The 13,923-nt window shown below is 37.9% G+C and overlaps 1 pseudogene; it reads left to right on the top strand.

Moving 5' to 3' along the window:
* Window positions 1–9,212: 9,212 nt before the first annotated feature.
* On the top strand, window positions 9,213–9,789 carry LOC125928555 (AP-3 complex subunit sigma-1-like; annotated as a pseudogene).
* Window positions 9,790–13,923: the final 4,134 nt, after the last annotated feature.

Below are 13,923 nucleotides of genomic sequence, written 5' to 3' on the forward strand. Positions count from 1 at the left end.
TTTCAGGCAGAAGACTAGGAACTTACTCCTAGAAGTGATCTAGAAACAATGTGGACATGTGACCACTAGACCCAACTGACTCTTTACTGAAAAATGGGGATCTGTTGAAGTCTCTAATGGAATAGTGAGCCCACTCCCACCACCTCTTGTCTCCTTCCCCAACTTGTTGAAAGCCAGGCTTACAAGACTCTATCAGGGGATTACTTTGGGTATATGTTGAGCCCATTTTATCAAAAAAAAAAAAAAAAAAAAAAAAAAAAAATCCTGTTTCTTGGGTCGCCTGGGTGGCTCCATCGATTAAGTGTCTGACTCTTGGTTTCGGCTCAGCTCACGATCTCATAATTTTGTGAGTTCAAGCCCCACATTGGGCTCTGTGTTGACAGCATGAAGCCTGCTTGGGATTCTCTGTCTCCCCCTCTTTCTGCCATTCCTCTGCTTGCACTCTTTGTCTCTCTCAAAATTAAAAAAAAAATTGAAAAAAATAAAAAGATCCTGTTTCTTGATTAGAGATTTGGAGATCTAGATTTCTTTCTAAGAAACTGAACTGTGCCCTGAATTTAGGCAAATGGTGTGGAGCCTCTTAATTCTCCCAGCCACATAAACCTATACCAGGCAGGAAGCCCCTCTGAGGCACACAGACCCTGTGAGCTTTTTGATAATTCACTTGTTACATATTAGTCATCAGCTAAGCCACACCAGATATTTGTGGAATACCTTTCTTGTTAAAGACAGATATCACATCACAAATATTAAAAAGGGTAACTGGAGGAGAGAAAAGCAATTCAAGGATCAGAAAAAGATAACTTTAAAATATTGCGGTCTTCAGAGAGACAAGATTTAGCTTACTAATTTTTGGAGATAAGAAGAGAATGAGGTAGAAAAGGAAGACTCAAAAGAACAAAAACTCTTACAAATTAAAAATATAATAGCAGATATAAAACATTCAACTTGGAGCTACAGACTAAATCAAAAGAAATATTCCAGAAAAGGGAAAAAGTAAAATAAGATGAAGCTAGGAAAATAGGAGAAATGAGAAGACAGTTTAAGTCTCCAATATCTACTAAGAGAAGTAGCAGAGAGAAAAGAGAAAACAGAAGAAACTTGCAAAATAAATAAGAAAAAACATAAAGGAAAATACCCATAACTAAAGAACATAACTTTCTCTATTAATGAGCTCAATACGCACCAGGATAATGGCTGAAAAAATAATATGCCAAACCATATTATCACCAAGTTCCAAAAGGAATCCTATTTGTCAACATCAATGCTGGAAGACAGAAGAGAATGTAGCGAGGCTCTGGGAGTTCTGGGGGGATGTAATTTCCAACCGAGATTTCTGTGAAGATAAACTATGAGATAAGTATGAGGTCAAACTAAAGACAAGCTCAGATGTGTAACCGCTCACACATTTACTTTCCAAGTATTCTTTCTAAGAAGCATTTCTAAGAAGTATTCTTTCTATTAAAGGAGTGCCCCTCCAAAATGAGGAAGAAAATCAAGAACAAGCAAGATATGATATCCAAGAAATAAAAAATTCATTACAGGAGAGAGGCAGAGGTAAGCACCCAGTGATGGCCAAGGCAATATGAGGACAACAGGTGGAGACGAAGAAATGGAGACTGAGGAAGGGCACCTGGAGGGATGTCTTCAAGAGATAAAAATGGACAGAGTTTAGTAGCTGAATATTTTTTTCCCTATTTATTTATTTATTTACATCCAAGTTAGCACATAGTACAACAATGATTTCAGGAGTAGATTCCTTAATGCCCCTTACCCATTTAGCCCATCCCACCTCCCACAACCCCTGCAACAACCCTCTGTTTGTTCTCCATATTTAAGAGTCTCTTCTGTTTTGTCCCCCTCCTGTTTTTATATTATTTTTGCTTCCCTTCCCTTATGTTTGTCTGTTTTGTCTCTTAAAGTCCTCATATGAGTGAAGTCATATGATATTTGTCTTTCTCTGACTGACTCATTTTGCTTAGCATAATACCCTCCAGTTCCATCCACGTAGTTGTAAATGGCAAGTAGCTGAAATTTTGACAGGATACTTTGGGAGGATATTTGAAAGAATGCTTGCAGATAAATGGATATTAGGTCCCTGGAAAATGGAAAGTGTGGGGAGGTGAGGGGAAGGAAGAGAGGGTGAGAGAGGGAGAAGGAAAAGAAGGAAGGGGACAGGAAAGAGAGAAGGAGGGGAGGGATCGGGTATCGATTCAAATTGTCAACCCCAAAAGAAAGAAAATGGTTGTGCAGGAAATAAACTGCAAACCTAAATTTACAAAAGGAAGGTTAAATTAAAAATTGCTTGGCTCAGCAATAAATATTTAAAAAAAAACTATTTTAAGTAAAACTTATGGCATAACTCTATCGGGAGGAGGCAAGAACAGTGTGGTATGGGTGATGAGTGAGTGAGTCTCTATGTGAAAACGTGCGTGTCTAGACAGTTTTAAGAAAGCAAAATCCCCCTTTTACTAAGGAGAGCCACCAGAACCGATCGGAAACTGAAATAGAAGTTAGGAGTATTTAAATGTTGTTTTGAAATATTTCAGCTAATATTAGCAACAGAAATCTGTAAGAGTTGAACACGATTCACATCGGAGATTGGTACTGAGGAGGGGAGGGGCAGGGAACTGCTTTTTAAATTATAAAGCTTTGAAAGCTATTTGATTTTTAAATGATGCACTTACAAATCTACAAAATAATATGTGCACACATATTTGATAAAGTGATATATATTATACATATTCTCTCCTCTCTGACTCCTCCCCTTGGCAAGGATTTTGAGTATACCAGTGAGGTACATCGTTTCTTCTTCATGCTAATTTTTTTATTCCAATTTGCACAGCACAGGTAGCCAGAACTGTCTTGTTTTGCAGTTTTTATACGTCTTTGTGCAGTTCACCTTTAGACTTTTGGTCCACAAAAATATAAATCAGACCTGACATTTCTTTTGTGTCTCTTACAAAGAGACAGAACGATGCTAATTCTTAAAATGCCTGTTATCGAGTCTGTGGTTGTTCTCTTTGGAACAACGGTCTATCCAAAACCTAGTCAAGGCTACAATAAAAAGGTACACACATAAAAGAGAGGTTCTAGGAAATCTCCCTTCAGTTGGAGAAAGAGGAGCCATTGGATCTGATAGTACAATTATACCACTCTGTGGGTCCCTGTTAGGGATTATTTCTGTGCAGTCATCTGCTGACTGTAGCATCCAGACCCTCAGAAACCCATTTTAAGAGCTAGAGGTATTGGAGACCATCAATGAGAAGGTCACAGAATAGGCTCTGTCCTGGAATGACCTTCCACCTCATGAAGCTAGGGCTAGGTTCCAGATTTCTGAATTCAAATGGAATTTCAAAATAATACAAACAAAATTATTGAGTCTAGAATAATAATGGGCATGAAAGTCTATGATTGGCACCTATACAAATTTCAAGGGTGTGAATTACATCAAAACAAATTTATATACAAACACTGGGTTTTTAGAGCTGTAAGGAATCCATTCATGCTTGGGAGAGCTAAGTTAAAACAATTTAAACAAAATGCCATGTTTCACAGCAGGAAACAAAGTTTATGGAACTCATTAGTCTAAAAAGTGAAATAGGAATTATAGTTCTTAAAGAGGTTTAAATAAATTCATACATGATTGATCTGCAATGGGTTCTTTGTGAAAATTAGATTATATTTTCAAGGTAAACATTGGAGGTTAATGCTACAGAAAAACAGTAACAAGAAAAGTAACAACAATAATTTTTAATAAAATAACCCTACTACTGAGTGCAGTGAAGTCCTCTATGCATTTTATAATAAATTATCTTAGTTAATTCTATAGCAACCAGCAAGCTATTATTCCTCATATGTTACAAATGAGAAAAATGAGTCTCTGATCAGTTAGTGATGGACATTAGATTTTAACCAGTCCAAAGACATATGTTCCAGGATGAGGTAAGCCTCCTATGATTGCTGGTCCTGAACAGAAAGAGCCATTTTCTGGGGTGTAAGAATGAACCATTCAGGCTTGCATATCCCTACTCTCAAAGTACTCGCAAAGTGAAATCTGGGAAAGGGGAAAAACGATCAAAAGTCTGTGAGGAGTATGTGGAGTATGTGTAGGATGAACACATATCCCAGTTGGCCTGGTACAGATCCAGAATAACCATTACAACAACTCCGTCACTCTGAGGAATAAAGAAGAATTGAATAACGGGGGACCAAGTAAACAAATACACTTAAAGTTTATCGCTTCAGTATCTTAAGTTAATTTTAAAATATTAAAAACATTGTATGTTTATACTAAATCATATCCTCAAAAGGCCAAATGTCTTAAAAGACTAGGCTCAGTCATTACTACATCACAACTTCCAATGCTAATTTAACCCCACATTGCACAATTTTATCTTCCTTCCACAATGAAAACTCTGGATTCCAACAATATTAACACAGTGATTCATTTGTTCAACACATCAAATAATTTTCAGAACTGCTACACCCATACTACCAAGAAAAAAACCTAATCTATTAAAAAGAATCCAAGATCTGTTTACATTCCTTTTCCCCCTACACTAAGCATATACAAAGTTCCATGTTAAGAAATTATTTGGTTTAGCTCTTTCTTTCCCCCCAGCTTTCAGTGTGGTTATGTTATTTATTTGAAACTTACTAAGTTTGATTTGTATATTGGCATTTAGATTTGGATTTTTCTATTTTTAAACTCTCATCTTGGTTTAATTTGTTTGAATATGCAGATAACATTAGTGTGCTTCCAAAAGTAAAACCTGTACCAAAAAATTTATATTCAGAAGAATGACATGTTCTCTTTTTTCTTTCACTATATGGCTCCCTCCCACTACCCACCCCCCAGCCCCCACCACGTTTTCCTGCCCTGCTTGTGGATTACCAATTTTACTCTTTTCTGTGTTTGCTATGTTTCTCTTTGCAAACATAAGTACTCTTTTCTTTTTTTTTTTACTTAAGGTATATCCTAAATACAACTTTCCATCATTTCATTGAGATCTTTCTCATTCTTTTTTAAAGCTGCATAATATGCCACTGCGTGTATAAGCTGAAGTTTATTCAATCGATTACCTATGTTTGGGCACATACATAGTTTCCAATTAGTTTGCAGTGAAAAATAACATGGCAATGGGTAGTATCAGTATGTATATTTTTGTATTGTTAAATGTGTGCTTTGTGGTAAGTTCCTAGAAGTGAAATTTTTAGTTTAAAAGTTAAATGCATCTGTGGGTTGGTTAGATACGGACAGATCTCCACATAACAAATTTACATTCTCAACAGCATTGTAGGAGGGTGCTATGTCTCCACACGCCTGCCATCAAATTAAATTGCCAAGTTTTTGAGCTTTTGTTGAGAAATGCTATCTCTAGGTAATTTTAATGTATAAAGTTTAAAAAATCATTTTTCTTATATTTAAAAATATTTTATTACAAATTTTTAAAAATCATTTACTTATTATTTTAATTCACAATTTTAAATGATGAGTGAAGGTGAACATTTTTCATATGGCTAAACATATATGTAGATATAGGTACATATATATACACACACACTGTAAGTTTTCTGTTCATATATTTTGCCCAATACTTCTACAATTTATTTAAACTTTATTATTTATTTATTTATTTTTATATTGATTTTTCTTTTTTTTTTTTTTTTTTTTTTTTGAGAGAGAGAGTGAGGGGAAGGGACAAACTCAGAAGGGGACAGAGGATCTGAAGTAGGCTCTGTCAGCAGAGAGCCTGATGCAGGGCTCGAACTCACAAACCGAATGACCTGAGGTGAAGTCAGATGCTTAACTGACTGAGCCACCCAGGTACCCCAATCATTTTCTTTAAATTTGAAAAGGTCTGTACATATTATAGATATTAGCCCAATATCTATAATGTATGTTACAAATATATTCTCACTTCTCATTTGCCTTTGATTACTTGATTTTTTTATCAAGCATGATACATTATTTTTGCTTTTTTGTCAAATTATGAATCTACTGCATTTATATTTTGAAACATTTCTATAAAGCTTTTCCCTATAACTATGTTATGAATTACAGATTATTCACTCATGTTATCTTCTAATACTGTATTATTTCTTTGCTTTACATTGAGAGATGTAACTCATTTAAAAGTTTTTCTTGTGAATGGTGTGAGAACTGGTTCTATTTTTTCATTTGATATGGCTCTCCAGCTCTCTCAAAGTCCATTTATATCCATTTAGTGATTCGAGATATATCTTTATAATACATTACAGTTTTACATGTAATTGTGTCCATTTCTGGATGTTCTATTTCATTTGAGTCTTATGCCTATCTATCCATGTGCCAGTAACACATGTTTTAATTATAGAGACTTTATAATATATTCTGTTCATGTCTTAGGGCTAGTTCCCCTCCAAAGCTCTTCTTTTCCTGTCTTTTCTAAGGTTTTTTTTTTTTTTCTCATGTATTTTTTTTTCATAGACTTTAGTATTGATCGGACTAGCTCCACAAAACCTCTGCTTAAAATTAAGATCACTGTCTCCTTCAAAAATAAATAAACATTAAAAAATTTTTTTTCAAGGGAGGACGCCCGGGTGGCTCAGTGGGTTAAGCGTCTGACTTTGGCTCAAGTCATGATCTCACAGTCTGAATTCAAGCACTGCATTGGGCTCTGTGCTGACAGCTCAGAACCTGAAGCCTGCTTCCGATTCTGTGTGTCCCTTTCTCTCTCTGCACCCTCTGCCCCTGCTCACACTCCGTCTCTCTCTCCCTCAAAAAATAACATCAAAAAAAATTTTTTTGAATTAATATCATATTGTTTATACATTTACCTAGGAAGAAATTACATTAATTTTTTTAAATGTTTGTTTATTTTTGAGAGAAAGAGAGAGAGAGAGAGAGAGAGAGAGAGAATGAGCAGGGGAGAGGCAGAGAGAAAGGGAGACACAGAATCTGAAGCAGGCTCCAGGCTTTGAGCTATCAGCACAAAGCCCGATGCGGGGCTCAAACTCATGAACTGTGAGATGACCTGAGCCAAAATCAGATGCTTAACTGACTGAGACACCCAGGCACCCCTAAAGAAATTACATCTTGATGATGCAGTCATACTAACCAAGAAGAAGAGATTTGCCTGTTTGTCTATTTGCCAAAGTCTACTTTTATGTTGTTCGGCAACATGGAACAGTCTTCTGCATACAAGGTTTAATGAGTTTTGTCTTACTGATTGATTATTGCTAAGCATGTTATCTTTATATTTTCCTTATTGTAAATGGGGATTTCTCCTTCATTATGTTTTCCAACTACTTATTTATTTATGTATGTGAAACCTATTAATTTTTGAATGTTAATTTTATACCTTGCTGCAACGTTAATGGGAACATGAAAAAAAACATGCACACAAATGCACTGTGTTCATAAAGGTCTATTTCCTTAGTGATGGGTAGAGCATGTAACAATTAAATACATTTAAATAACATATAGGTGACTGCACGCCTACAGCACTGGTAACTAGATAGATAACCAATTCAACTAGAAACCAGCTAACAAGTAACTGTCCAAATACTGAAAATGTAGCTTTTGTTTAGACCAGACTGTGTTTTGATCACTCTCTCGGGGGGAAAAAGTCTGCTGGTCACACCAGAAATATATGAAGGTGAAATCTTCCGACATCCATTCCCAGAGGTTTCTTTCAGCTGAATTAAGCCTCCAACTCCAGGGCAAACCCAGAGTTGAGGCTTCCAGCATGAATGCTTTTCCCGTCTACCAGAGCAGATAATGTAAGCTTGACCCCAGGCCTCAGAGTCTGAGTGTAGCCCACTCTAATTAAACTAGAGTCGTTGACTTTTGCAGAAATGGAAACAGTGGGACCCAACCGATATTTGGCCCCAATGACAAAGCGAGTGCATTTGGTAGCTGATGTCCAAGCAAGATTTACTGAAGTGTCAAGATCATCACATACTTTCTGATAAACTGATCCTCCAAATTCTGTCCCATCATTCTGTGTAGCTAGAAGTCCATGGTCCTGTGGCCCACTAAAGTTATTTCCTGTCAACTTTTGTTAAATGTTTATTTATTTTGAGAGAGAGAGAGAGAGAGAGAGAGAACGTGGGGTGGGGGAGTGGGAGAAGAAAAGAGAGAATCACAAGCAGGCTCCACACTGTCAGCACAGAGCCCAACTTGAAGCTAGAGCTTGCGATCTGTGAGATCATGACCTGAGCCCCTCAAATTTTAATATAATTTAAACCATATCCTGCGTAAAGAAAACTTCGTAAGCGGGGTGCCCGGGGGGCTCAGTCGGTTAAGCCTCCAACTTCATCTCAGGTCATGATCTCATGGTTGGTGAGTTCAAGCCCCGTGTCGGGCTCTATGCTGACAGCTCAGAGCCTAGAGCCTGCTTCAGATTCTGTGTCTCCCTCACTCTCTGCCCCTCCCCCCTCGTTCCCTATCTTTCTCTCTCAAAAGTAAACATCAAACAAGAAAGAAAGAAAGAAAGAAAGAAAGAAAGAAAAAGAAAGAAAGAAGAAAGAAAATTTTGTAAGTAAAATTATGGAATAGAATAAGTTTAAAGGGATATCTCAGAAATAATGTGTGGGCAACCTGGGTTGATCCATTGCTTAAGCGACTGACTCTTGATTTCGGTTTGGGTCATGATCTCACAGTTATAGGGTCTGCACTGATAGCACAGGGCCTGCTTGGGATTCGGTCTCTCCCTCTGCCCCTTTCCCACTTGCTCTCTCTCTCTCTTTCTCTCTCTCTCAAAGTAAATAAACATTTTGGAAAAAAGAAGAGGAGTGCCTGGAAGGCTCAGTCAGTTAAATATAAGACTCTTGATTTTGGCTTAGGTCATGATCTCATGGTTCATGAGATCAAGCCCCATGTCAGGCTCTGCACTCACAGCACAGTATTGTGGTGAAGAGAGTGGGATTTATTTATCTTTTATGCAGAGAAGGATCTAAATGGAGGTGGGAAACAAGTTGCTTATTGGTTTTTGGTTTTTGTTTTTTGTTTTTTGTTTTTTGTTTTTTGTTTTTTTTTACCATATACAGTTTGTTTCCACGGGGAAATTACAATAGACAACCTGCTGTACATCAGGTACAATTCACTACGTTATGTCATTTGACTATTACAAAAACTCTTGAGGTAAATAATTGGAATTATTATAAAGGTAAATAAAGGCCCCCACCCTGGCCCCCAGCACCCACCCAGTCGGCCCGGCTCAGCCATGTTCAGGGCAACCCTCATCTTCAACAACCACAGGAAGCCGCAAGTCTCCAAGTTCTACCAGCCCCTACAGTGAAGATACACAACAACAAATCATCAGGGAGAGATTCCATTTGGTATCTAAGAGAGATGAAAATGTTTGTAATTTCCTAGAAGGAGGATTGTTAATTGGAGGACCTGACAACAAACTGATTTATATGCAACATTATATTTTGCCTTCTGTGTGGATTCTTCAGAAAAGTGAACTTGGCATTTTAGATCTAATTCAAGTATTTGTGGAAACGTTAGACAAGTGTTTTGAAAATGTCTGTGAACTGAATTTAATTTTCCATGTCGACAAGGTTCACAATATTCTTGCAGAAACGGTGATGGGGGGAATGGTGCTGGAGACCAACATGAATGAGATTGTTACACAAATTGACGCATCAAATAAACTGGAAAAGTCAGAGGCTGGCTTAGTAGGAGCTCCAGCCCATGCTGTATCAGCTGTAAAGAATATGAATCTTCCTGAGATACCAAGAAATATTAACATGGGTGACATCAGTATAAAAGCGCCAAACCTGCTCTCTTTTAAATAATAAAAAAACAAAATTTAAAAGGCCACTCCTGGGTAAAATCCAGGGGGAGAACTCATCTAACTTCACCATGCAGTCATTTACCAAAAATAGAGGAGGAGACTCTTAACTTTTGTTCTTGGATTGAAGTCAAGGTACTATAGAGAAGTTGTGTAAAACCCGTATGGAAGTTCAATGTGGCTTTTCCTGCTCAGTGATTTTGAAGAAATGGGATCGTTCTAGTGTGATAGTTCCCTTTCTTTTCTAAACTGCATTCCCGTGCCCACCTAAGGCATGCCTCTATGTATGGACTACTACAGTATTTCAAAAAGTGTCTGAGGCATTTCTTTCAACTATGTACAATCCAAACTGTTGCTGTTTTGTATGGATCACCCGTGCAGCATTCCATAGTTCTTTCTGTTATTTGTCACACTTGTTATTTAAAGAACCGAGTATGTATTGCATGAAAACATTATGACCTTTTTCTCTTAGTTTAAATAAACTCCAAGGTAACTGGACTTCTAAAGCACCTTTCTTTTTGCCTGACAGCTACTTTAGCAACAACTGACTCAACAAAGTAAATAAAAGTATATTTTATCATTGTTAAATAAAAAAAAAGAAAGGTAAATAAATGGACATAGGTAAACATATCAGATTTATAGCCTCAGTCTAGGTTTTCATGATTCACAGACCCGTATGCTTTCCACCAACACCACGTTGCCTTCCTAGTCCCATAGGGATAAGGGATGAGCCAGAATGGAGGGAGACCAGAGCAAAAGACTGACCGGGAAGTTGGTTAGCAAGGCAGTCACAAAATCAGTGTATGTGGGAATGCCAACCTATGGAAAGCAATGGGATACGTTTTAGCACAAGGATCACTAAGAATTGGTAATGGCGTGTTGTAGCACCCAGAGGAGGAAGCACTCTTGACACTGGCTGTTTGGGTACAAATCCTGCCCCCTTCTTCATGACACGTGTGACCTTGGGAGGGTTATTTATTATTCCATTGTTTCAGGTTTTGTTTTGTTTTGTTTTGTTTTTTAATTTTAAACATGGGACTATCCAGTCAGAAAGACAAATGCAGTATGACTTCACCCATACGTGGAATTTAGGAACCAAAACAAAGGAGCAAAGAGGAAAAAAGGAAAGAGAGAGACAAACCAAGAGACAAACCCTTAACTATAAAGAACAAAGTGATGGTGACCAGAGGGGAGGTGGGTGGATGATAGGAGTGAAATAGGTGATGGGGATTGAGGAGGGCACTTGTTGTGATGAGCACAGAGTGATATATGAAGTGTTGAATCACTATATTGCACACCTGAAACTAAGATAACACTGTACGTTAACTAAACTGGAATTTAAATAAAGACTTTAAAACTAAATAAATCCGTAGAAATAGGATGATCACTCTCAAATGGGTTCTTGTATGTTAACTACACTGGAATTTACATAAAGACTTTAAAACTAAATAAATCTGTAGAAATAGGATGATCACTCTCAAATGGGTTCTTGTAGATCTCAAGTAAGTGGAAACTTAAATGGTGCCTTGGACATAGCAGCAATAAATACTACTTACCACGACCACTATTGTTATTACCATTATTATTTTCATTACCATTAATGATTAGAAATAAAAGAGTACAAGACACTGCATAGCCTCCAACTTTTATATTTTTAGGTGACTGGAAGGATAGAGGTATGCTGAAGGACTTCGTAAAAATCTAAAAAAGGAACTCATTTTGGGGGAAAATAAATGAATCTATTTGGGGAGGGAAAAAATGCCTTAAATATCTTGGACGGTTCTGAAGGTTGCTGCGGTTTGCTAAGTTTCTCTCTCTGTGGAGATTTTCTACAGGGGCCTTTTCTCAACGGTGTGTTCCCTCTATTATTCACTAGCATGCTGATACTGACATGGAACTGTTTCCTTGGACTTGGATATCAGCCCCCACCCATCAGCTCACTGGCTGAAACCTTCTGAGTTTTACAGGCTACCTTCTAGAATCTACACTGAGCGGCCCTTCTTTTTTATTCACCTGTATCCTTGCCGTAGCTCAGCAGTTGGGGTGGGAATTCAGTTGTACCCGAACTGAACCATAACCGCCAGGTTGCAAATCTCAAGAGTCACAAAATATGCCTGGAGTAATCGTATGTGGTTTTTGTACGGCATATAGGTTACTTAGATTGAGATTAAAGAATTATGGTTTTGTGACAAGGTCTATATCTTGCATTCCTAATCTCCTTTTAAAGCACAAATACTGAATATCCATTTACTGTTTTCCTACATACCTAGGTTGATACTTGAAACATATAATTGAACAGGAGACAGTCCCCATTCTCAAAAAGCTCCTGGGAAGATGGTGATATGCATAAGAAAATCACTAATCGCAATATAGTGTGATGGGGATCTTATATAAAGTGCTGTGAAAGTACAGGAGAAGCCCTAACGCAGTCTAATGCCAACAAGGATAAGGCTTCCTGGAATTATTGACCTTGGAAGTGGCGGGGTTAGAAGGATGAAGTTCCAGATGGAGCGTCTAGCATTTGCCTAAGGACCGCATTTAAATGGCAAGGGCTGGTCTATGTGGTAGGAAGGATAGGAGATGGTAAGCAGCCATATTGCAGCCAGCCTGAATGTCAGAAAAATGACTTTGGCATTGTTCTGATGGGAAAAGAAAGTCACTAAAGGGTGTTAAGGTGGGGGGTTGGGAATGGGAGTGATAAGCAGGTTTGCATTTTAGAAAGATTCCTTTTTAGCAGCCCTGTGGACTGGGTATTCAACTGTATCTGCAGTATCCCAGCGTTCGAGTTCCCACATGCACTTGAGCACCCAATCAATGAGACTAAACCAATCATGACTCCTTACTTCTATGTTACAGATCAAAAGGCAGGTTGTGGATGAATTGCCCAAATCACTTTGCCAACATAAGGCAGCAGCCAGTCTGAGCTCTGATCTATATCCCAGCTAGCAGAGGGTCAAAGAGCCTCTTAATTCAATTTCCTATAATCTTCAAGTAAGTGCAAAATTTCAAAACCTTCCCCAAATGAGTTGCTTTTAAAAATTGAACTGGATTCCCTGTTGAAGTTAAGTTTGGGTTTTCTAAGGGTTGAGTTTGCTGGGTGTAACTTTACTGCTCTTTACTGTCTCTTACTAATGTTGGCAAAGAAAAGATGAATTTCTTCTTCACGGACGTTGCCATGGCCTTTGTGAAGATAAGAGAACAGCATATAGTGAAGCTGGGGAGGGTGTTAAGTAAATGTAGTAAGCAACTCACAGATTTGAAGGATGTCTGGATAAAATTCAAGCCCAACTCTAAAACAGTCTTTTTACTAAAAATGACAGAAATTTGGCAGCCTGGATCTTGGGGTACGGAGTTAAATCCAGTTCTCAAACCTATCGGTTCTATGATTCTAAGTAAATTACTGCAATTCTCTGAGCCTGAGTCTCAGGGACATTGTTTTCCAACATAAGAGGGGAATGATGTGTTGCCCTTTAAGAGTGCCTGTGTTTCCTTCAACTGTCAGCTTCCCCTGATACTTGACTCAGAGTCAGAATCCCATAACCTAGAAGGTGTGGGTCTAGTCCCTTTGTCTTTCCTTCTTTGGCTTCCACAAAAGCCACTGGCACTACTCATCCAAGGACTCTGCCTACTCTATTAGGGTTCCATTGGCTATTGAAACCACTGGCCAGGACACTTCTTGGGATATAAAAAAACAAAACAAAACAAAACAAAACAAAAAAAACACACAAAGTACGGTGATGTCAATACGGACATGTTCCCATGGGCTCAGCCACAGCTTCTGACATGACAAAGACAAACAGGACAAATAGTCTTCCCCAAATGTGTAACTTTAGTGATAGACTAATGCTTAAAAAAAAAGTAATTATCTTTGTAGTCTCAATGTCGACACAGACAGGGCTGCTTTAGAGGCCACTGGATTCAAGGAATGTATAACATGTCCCTTTAGGAGCTAAAGTGTTATCTCACATGCCACAAATCTTTTTTTTTTCCCCCCCACTAGGTGAAAATCTCAGAACTTCCCTAGTATAATCCCCACTGAACAAATGCGGGAAGAAAATGAGCCACATATCCGTGAAGTCAGTATGCTTTACCAAAGAGTAGCAAACGTACAGCTCTTTTTTTTTTTTTTTTTTTTTTT

The sequence above is a fragment of the Panthera uncia genome, chromosome D1 (assembly GCF_023721935.1).
Source record: "Panthera uncia isolate 11264 chromosome D1, Puncia_PCG_1.0, whole genome shotgun sequence".
Lineage (NCBI taxonomy): Eukaryota > Metazoa > Chordata > Mammalia > Carnivora > Felidae > Panthera > Panthera uncia.